This window comes from Carlito syrichta, unplaced genomic scaffold (genome assembly GCF_000164805.1).
Source record: "Carlito syrichta isolate Samal-C Ts95f unplaced genomic scaffold, Tarsius_syrichta-2.0.1 Scaffold235333, whole genome shotgun sequence".
NCBI classification, from domain to species: Eukaryota; Metazoa; Chordata; class Mammalia; order Primates; family Tarsiidae; genus Carlito; species Carlito syrichta.
The window spans coordinates 90,587-100,272 of NW_007179429.1; positions in this window are offsets into that span (position 1 = coordinate 90,587).

The following is a 9,686-nucleotide window of genomic DNA, read 5'->3' on the forward strand; positions in this document are numbered from 1 at the left end:
CTGAGTTTCCACCCTGCAGTATTACACGACACTGTTGGAAGTTTGTTATTAGGATTGCTGTTGTTGTTTTGTCTCAAGCCCAATCAGATTCTTTCCCCCACATGGCAGGAAAGCTAAATAGAACAGCATATAGTTTCCTCTTTGGCCAGCCAGGCTCTGTGGAGAGTACCTGTCCATTCCACATTAGCCACGAAAGGTGCACTTGACCAAGGACACAGACCTTTGAACCTCTGCTACCTACCTCTGACAGGGAGGTGTGGGAAGAGGCCTCTGGGGTTTGGGGTTACTGTGAGGCTTCAGTGAAGGAGGCTGTGTCAAGGCCCCTGGGTGCTTCTTTAGAGAATATCTCACCTTAGGTGACTCTGTAATTACTGTCCAAACCAGTACATCTGGGAGCACAAGGGGACACTGCTGATAGCCACACCCAGGCAACAGGCATGAACCGGGACAGTCTCAGGTCAAGCAGGATTAGGGTTGACCTTATCACGGACTCCAGTTGCTCCGTTTGATCCCTCCCAGCTGGCTATGCACACAGGGTACCTGCAGATTGCCTTCTGACCTTGGGATGCCACAGTCACCTGTGCCTGACACCTCTCCAGGGTAGCGTCTGCCCTCAGGGCCTGCTCGCTGGACTCCAGCCCTCCGCCCCTCTGCAGAGAGCTGGTCCTTAGGTCATCCTCTTTGGCCCTTCATGTCAGTGAAAGAAAGGCCCTCAGGAGAGGTCCTTGTCTGCAGATTAGCCCGTGCTATGCACAGCAGCTGCCCCCTCCAGCCCGCCGTGGGGGAGGCACCCCCCTTTCCTAGGCCAGCTGGGGTGAGGGTTGGTCATGGGCATGTGGGTACTGAGAAGAGTGAGGCAGACATGGGTTAGGTCTTGCTCTGCTCCACTCTCTGGGCCCCAGTTCCTGCATCTGTACAGTGGATACGTTGGTGGGCCAGGTTCTCCGTGATATCTCTGGGGAGGGATTCTTTCTTGCCTCTTGCAGCATCCAGCACCCTGGGGTATTCCTCGACTTGTAGACACAACAAGCCAATCTCTGCCTCCACCCTCACACGTTGTTCTCTCTCGGTCTCCTTGTCCAAATTTCCCTCTTCTTGTAACGATCGCGATCCTGTGGGGTTAGGGCCTTCATGAATTACCTCATCTGAACTTGATTGTATCAACACAGACCCTGACAAAGTCCAAACAAGGTCCCATTCACAGGTCCCAGAGATCAGGGCTTCAACATGTCTTTTGAGGGATGTCTACCATACCACAGTGTCTTGATTTATGCAGCCATACAGTGAGCCTTGATTCCAGATAGAGTGATTCCTCCCACCTTCCTCTTTGTCAAGATTGCTTTAACTATTCTAAGGCCTTTGTTTTTGGATTCAACCCATTACATCCCCAACTGGGTTTTTGAGGTAATTAGGTAATGAATGGAGAGCTTCACAGGACCACCAGCCATTGTTAAATTGAGGAGACTGTTCTGGGGTCCCTTCCAGGCCCATGACTCTATGACCTTTGATTTCCCCATTTCTGAAGCCTCCTGGGAATGTGGCCCTGGTCTTCCAGAGATGTTACCACCCTTCAGGTGAGAAGACGTGATGGGTTGGCAGTGTCTCGTGGTTTGCTTGCTGTCACATTTAATGCAGGCTCCAAGCCTGGCCACTCAGTCACTGTCACCACCTCATTCAGAGCTAACACTCGGTTCATCCACTAATGAGGCTCTACTGGGAGACTCCAGTCCTCACCCCAATCTTGTTTCTCCTTTCCATTCCTGTCACATCTGGGAGAAATGTGGCATTCAAGTTATCTGTCACCCAGAGGAAAAGTTAAGCCTTGTTGAGGCAAAATTCTCTAAGGAGCTGTCTTTCTAGCTTGACCCTTTCTGGGAAATCTTGACTATGATTATCGTGTGGTTCCTTTTCCATCTATTTAGTTATGTATAGTGTTACCTGCAGTGGCATCTTGACACATAGATTTATGACATTGTTTGAAGAATTTTAGGGGAAAGATGAAGTCAACCTATAAGAAGGAAACTGTAGACAATTTACCATACAGGTAATTCAGTACAACAAACTCGGAATAGTTTTCAACAAAACTTGTGCTCCAGACAGTAGACACCAAGTATTCTTACAATCCCAGCATCCCTTGCAGTAAAGTTGAAGTCATATGACTAGTTACGGCAGAAGTAACATGAATCATTTTCGGTTTAAGGCACTTACGAATGTATGTGACACCTCCATTCTTCTCTTCCTCGCAGTGGTGACCACAGGGACCGTGTGGCCCAGATAGGATAGACAGATTTTGCCTACCTTGCCCATTTCTGGTCCCAGCAAACAGAAAATGATGAGGCATATTGAAAGTGTCCAGTAAATATATGATGCATGAGTCGGTGAATGACATCATGAATTTTCTACATACATTTCCAATGTTTCTTCATTAAGCTACTGGAAGAAAGTCCTTCCTCTGGGTTTGGTTTGAAAGGAGGTTTCTGTCTTCCCCCTCTTTCCTGCCTGGGCCATGTTCCATGGATTTTCTCCTGGTAAGTTCTGCCGTCCCTGCTCAGGAGACCGTTGTGTCTATTGAGTTTGCTTCCTCATAACAAAGACCTTTTTTACACTATCAGAGGTTGAATTCTCCTCACATACGCTTTCACAAAAAGTAAGGTTTTTCATTCCAATGAAGCCCGTTTATTAATTTTTTTTCCTTTAAGGATCGCACTTTGGGTGTCTAAGAGCTCTCTGCCTAACCCTAGATCTTGAAGATTTTCTCCTCTATTTTCTTCTACAACCTTTATAGTTGTATGTTTTACATTTATGTATATTATTCATTTTGGGTTATGTGTAGTGTGTTGAAGTTCCTCTTCTATCTATGGATGTGTAATTGCTCTAGCTCCGTCCATTGATTAAGCTAACCTTCCTTCACTGAACAGCTCTGGTACCTTTGTCAAAAATCAATTGAGAGTATTGTGTGGGCTTATTCCTCGGTTTTCTCTCGTGTTCCATTGATGTATCTATCCATCTATCAATACCACAGTGTTTGGAATAATGTAACTGAAGAATAACTTTTAATGTCAGCTAGAATGATCTTCTTTGTCAAGAGTTATTTAACTATTCTAAGGTCTATCTTTTTCCATACAAATTTTTGAATAAGTTGACCTATGTCTATAAAAAATCCTGCTGGAGTTTTGATGAAAACTATCTTAAACTAGTATATCAGTTTGGTGAGAATTGACATCTTTACAAAGTTGAGTATGGAAATCCATGGACACTGTCTTTTAAAATTTCTTTTATCAGTATCCTATATTTTTTAGTGCATTGTGTATTTTGTTAAGTGTATAATTATTTTCTTTAGTGGGACTATAAGTGATATTTTGTTTTATATCCTGCATGCTTTATTAGCTTATAGAAATATGATTAATTTTTGTGTGTGTATTTTGTAACCTAAGAACTTACTGAATGCATTTGTTAGTTCTGGTAGATATTTTTTAGAATCTTTGGGATTTTCTATGTGGACAACTATGTCATCTGAAAATAGAGCTAGTTTCATTTCTTCTTTCCCAAACTAAATACCTTTTATTTCTTTTTCTTGCCTTATTTTGGTAGCTGTAAATTACAGTACAATGTTGAATAAGAGAATTGAGAGCAAGTATCATTGCCTTGTTCCTAATCATTTGTAGAAAGTATTCAGTATTCACCACTAGGCAATTTGTAAATGTTATTCATTGTCTAGAAGAGATTGCACAAACTTGATGTTCATTCTTCTTCAAAAATTTGTTGAAACTGTCCAGTGAAACCACTTGGGATGGAAGATACCTTTTTCATAAATTTTAAAATTATAAATTTAATGTGCTTGATGACTGTAGTATCATTCAGATTATCTATTGATCTTGGTTTAGCTTTGGTAGTTTTTGGTTTTCAAGACCTTTATCTAATTCTTCTCTTTTATGAGCATAAATTTATTCATACTAATCCCTTGTTATCCTTTTAATGACTGTATGATCTGTAGTGATATCTCCTATTTCATCCTCCATATTAGTAATTTGTATGTTCTCTATTTTCCTTTTTTCTTCTTAGTTGCTAAAGCTTTATCAATTTTATTGACTTTTCTTAAGAAGCTAGACTTTTATTTCTTTGATTTTTATTTACTGTTTTCTTGTTTTCAGTTTTATTGATTTTTGCTCTTATCCATATTATTTTCTTCGTTCTGTTTGCTTTGGGTTTATTTTACTCTTTCTTTTTAAGTGTCTTGTGTTAGAACTTAGATGATTGATTTAAGATCTTTCTTTGTTTTTAATTAGGCATTTAGTGCTATAGACTTCTCTCTCAGCACTGTTTTTGATTCATTCTGTGCATTTTGATATGATGTATTTTTGTTCTATTCAGTTTTATGTATTTTAAAAAATTTTCTTTGAGACTTTCTCTTTGACATTTGAGTTATTTAGAGATGGGTTGTTTAATCTTCACATGTTTAGAGATTTTCCAGTTGTTTTTCCATTATTGATTTCTACTTTGAGTCTGTTGTAGACAGAGAGCACACTCATATGATCTCAATTCATTTAAATTTGTTGAGGTTTGTTTTATAGCCCAGGATATGATCTATTTTAATGAATGATCTATAACTGCTTGAAACATTATGTATTTTGATGTTGCTGGCAGAGATTGACAGAGCAGATTAAAAAAAAAAAACTTTCCCCCATAACTGTCAATTAGATCCTGTAATATTGTTCAGATCTTCTACGTCTTTGCTTATTTTCTCTCCAGTAGTTCTATCAGTTGCTGAGAGATCTATGTTAAAGTACCAAACTATAACTGTGGATTTGTCTGTTTTTCCTTTTAGCTTCAACAACTTTGTTTAATGCATTTTGAAACTCTGTTGTTTGATATGCATACAGTTAGGGGATTTTAGATCATCCTGGTGGATTTATCCTTTTATCATTATGTAGTGTTCTGTTTTGTCTCTAGTGATATTCTTTGCTCTACAGTCTAATTTATCCAGTTTTTTAAAAAGATAACTTTTGCATTGTATTTTTTCCACTCATTTACTTTCAAACTACCTATGTTATTGAATTTAAAGTGGGTTTCTTATAAGTAGTCTATAGTTAAGTTGTGCTTTCTTTTTTTAAATTCACTTTACCTGTCTTTCGATGGGTGTATTTAAACCATTTACACTTAGTGTAATTTTTGATATGTTAGTACACACATCTACCCCTTTATTATTTGCTTTCTACTATATACTTGGTTCTCATTCCTTTGTTTTTCTTTTACTGTCTCCCTGAAGATTACTTGAACTTTTTTTTTTTTTTAGGATTCCATGTTGATTTATTTGTACTATCTTTAAATGTAGCTCTTTTAGAGTTATTGTAGTGGTTACTCCGTTTATTATAATATGAGGGGGAATCCCCCTAATCAGAATTTATTTATAACAAATTGTATATTTATTCTTACATGCTTAAACTTCAATCACCTTCAATGTACTTTTTGTTTGATGCAATATACCTATCAAGATGCTTTTTCCACTGCTCAAAACAGTTTTTGAATTTGTCTGTTTTGATACCTTTTAGTGTTTCTGCCATTTTTTGTTTCACCTTTTCCACATCAGCAGAAAGTTTCCCTTTGAGGACATTTTTCATCCAGGAAAACAAAACAAGCAAACAAAAAAGTAGCTTGGGGCAAGATTGAGTGAGGAGGAAAGGTGGGGTACAGGGGTCATGCCATTTCTGGTCAAAAGCTGCTGATCACTCAGTGTGGTGTGAGCAGGTACGCTGGTATCATTCATCACAAAACAGGCAAACACGCTGAAAGAATCTAAAACAAAATTTTACTGAAGCCGAACACAGTCTCTCACAACAACGCTAGCAGGTACATTGATGCTGATGGGTTCCTAGAACACTCATCTTGCAGTGGAGACCTGTACTACAAGGGGCCCATCCTTCAGAACATAATTCAGTTTTTCTAATTCCCCCTCGTATATTTATAAGACTTATAATTGTCCACTGGTATCAGCATTTTACCACTTTGAGTGAAGTATAGCATTCTTACTTGTATTTAGGTCCTTTATCTTCTACACTTTCTTCCTTTTTTAAAAAAAAACAAACCAGGATTTATTGAGAAGACAGAAAAACTCCCACAGTGAGAGGGGACCTGAGGGGGTTGCCCATCTTCTACACTCTCAAATATCCTTGTCTTGCATATAAGATGGTGTTATAATTTTTTTTTGAGTTAGAGTCTCACTCCATTGTCCAGGCTGGAGTGGAGTGGCACACTCTCGGCCACCCCAATGTTGACCTGCTGGGCTCCAGCGATCCTTCCGCCATAGCTTTCCAAGTAGCCAGAACTACAGTCATGCACTACCACACCCTGCTAATTTTCTTTTATTGTAGAGATGAGGTCTTGCCCAGTTGCCTGGGCTGGTCTTGAACCCATGGGCTCAGGCAATCTACTCACCTCAGCCTCTCTGAAGTGCTGGGATTACAGACTGAACCACCAAGCCCAGTCTATAATTTTTGTTTTAATCATCAAGTATGACATAAAACTCATGACAAAAAAAGTTATAATCTACTTCTGTACCTGTATTTCTGCTTTTTCTGTTGTTTCTTCTTTCTTCCTGAGGCTCTAAGAATCCTTTTACCATTTCCTTCCTGTTGAAGAACTTCCCCATAGCCCACTTTTAGGTATAGGACTGACAGTGACACATTTTAAAATTTCCCTAAGTCTGAGAATGTTTTTATTTCCTCCCCATTTCTTAAGGACAGTTTCACCCGGTACAGAATTTATGATTGATAGTTCTTTTTCAGCACTTATGAAATACTGTGCCGTTCCTTCTGGCTTCTGTGTTTTCAAATGATAAAGCTTGCTGTTAATTGAATAGGTGTGCCTCTTTAGGAAATGTGTAGTTTCTCTTTGGTTGCCTCCAAACATTTTTTTCCTTCTCTTTAGTATTAAGAGTTTAGTTACCATGTGTCTCAGCATGGGTGTTTTTCTGTCTTTACTGTGGTATTGGCTCAGTGCCTTGGGTCTGTAAGTTTGTGTCTTTCACCACATTTGGAAAGTTGTCAGCCATTATGTCTTCCAATACTCTTTCAGCCCCATTCTCTTTCTCCTTTTTTTGAACTTTGGTGATATGAATGTTGGATATTTTCTTTTTGTACCAAAGTTCCCTGAGGCTTTTTCCTTTTATACTATCTTTGTTGTTTATCCTCAAGTTCACTGGTTCTAGTCTGTCTCCATTCAACTATCCAGCAAGTCTGAAACATTTCTATTGTTGTTCTTTTCACTTCTATAATTTCTTTTGGGTTCCTCTTTGTAACTACTATTTGTTTGTTGAGAGTTTCTATGTTTTCATTTGTTTCAAGAGGATTTGTAATTGATTGTGGAAGTATATTATGATGGCTGCTTTAACATCCTTGTCAAACAATTCCAGGTTCTGATTCATCTCGGTGTTTGGCATCTCGGTTGTCTTTACTCATTCAAGTTGTGGTTGTCTTGGTTATTGTCTTGGTTATGACAGGTGATTTGCCATTGTATCCTGGCGGTTTTGCTATCCAACAACCAAGAGAGTCTTGGTCCACGGTGACAAAGAGGTTTGACATGAGGCTTTGACTCACTGAGATGTTAGGAGTCTTGTGGCTCTGACGTAAGAGAGGCTGCCACAGTGTTTCTCTGTAGTTAGTGCTGATCCACTTCTTACCCTTCTCTGGATGATAAGAACATACTTCAGAATGACTTGCTGAGCTCAACTCTTTTGACCTCAAATTAGGTTCCCTCACTGGTCCTCAGAGCACTGTTTCTGAAATACAGGCCCCAATCTTTTATTATACTCCTGCTGAAGGACAGTTGTGTAGCCAGCAGGTTGGGTTCCAGCAGGTTGGCTTCAGGTATGAACCCAATTCTACCACTAAATGACTGAGTGGATTTTGGTAACTTACTTCATCTCTCTCTGCCTCAGTTTCCACATCTTCTAGTGGAGAGGATACTGACCTCTACCTCCGGGTTACATTTTAGGTTTGAAGTTAATGCAGGAAAGGGGCTTACAACAGTGCTTGGTGCATAGTAGACATTCCATGAATGTCAGAGGAATAATGCCACTCTGGTGGCCCAAGGGATATGTCCAACTGTGGTCTGGCTTTCAAAGTTCTTTTCCATCTGGCCCCTGCGAACTTCCCACCCTCATGCTTCCGAATTGCACTTGCCCCTGCAGTTGCCCTCTTGTTCCTGACACATCTCATCTCACTGTCACTCTGACTTGACCAGTGTCTCCCTGTCTCTCCTTGAAGCTTCAGTTCGGGAGCCAACTCCCAGGTAGCCCGCCTTCCCCCTCCCCCTCCCCATATGAGAGATGCGCTCCCCTTCTGGGCTCCTGGAGCCTTCATTCATATCCCTGTCATGTGAGAGCAACATTTACTGCACATCTGCTATGTTCCTGCTGCCGTGCTGAGGGCTGGAACAATAACGGTAAAGATACGTCTCGTGGTCCTTGCTTGAGTGGAGAGGACGTTCTAGAAGCAGAGACCTGATGTCAGCTGTGCTATCAGTGAGTGTCCCAAGCCCATAGCCCTTGTGATAATAGCCTGATAAAGTACCTGCCACCCTGATTGTGAATGGACACAGAGGATCCAGGGTGTGGCCCATGGCATTAAAGCTGACTTTGGCAGGTGGGGCTCACCTCTGTGGGCATGGGACACCCCTGTAGGCCCCAGGACCAGATAGAAAGGAACTCCCATCAGAGGTGGGCTGACTACCTCGCCAGGCTCCCTTGGGTCGGGGTGTGGGCTGTTGCTATAAAATCCCTGGGACGGAAGAGCAGCGCAGATGCAAGCTCCTGGGGAGGCTCCAAAGAGAGGGAGAAGGAGGGGCCCAGGGAGCCTGTCCTGCCCTGCCTACACTCGCTGCCTGGGGTGAGGGGATGGAGGGCAGAGGAGGTGCCTGGGGGAAATCCTTCCCTGGGTAAACTAAGAGTAGAGGGAACTTCTCCCCACCTCTAAATAACAAAATAAGAGCGTGACCCCTCATGGAGCATTGCTCTGTCCCTGTATGGCTGTCAGCATGTCACCCAGGGGAAACTGTGGCTTATAATAGTGAACTCACTTGCCAGGAAGTGGGGAGTCAGGGAGTGAGCCCAGGTCTGACCCAAAGTCCTTGCCTTTCACTGTCCCCACGGTGACCCTATTTAGCCTGGGTCCCACCAGTCTCGCCCCCCCACCTCCCCGGCCACCTCGGACCCTCAGAAAGTGCTTCTTCCCAGAATTCCCAAGGGCCCCCTGGTGGGTTTGTATTTGGCTTCTGGAGCTGCATAGAGCTGCAAAGTGACGCCTCAGTAACTACAAATACATTTAATAAACTTCACTACAGTGTGTAATCTCACAGAGAGGATGTAGACTTGTTGCGCTTCAGACTTTTCCCCATAATTACTAGCATCATGGAAGTTGCAGGGATTAGAAATGAGGATGGACTGTGTCACCAAGAGAGTTGAAATCTGAATAGAAGCTCCTGTATCATACGACAGGCTGGGATTTGCATCACTTTAAGAGGCACACTAACTTCATGGGACAGAGACCTTCTAGGGTTTGCTTAGGAAACTGGGAAGGACTGGGAGGAAGGTGCCAGGTTTTGGGAGTTGGTGGCAGCCTCTCTTGGAGAAATTAATTTGCTAAATATCTGTGTTGAAAGGAATGCTTGAAACCCAGGCAAATTCCACTTTT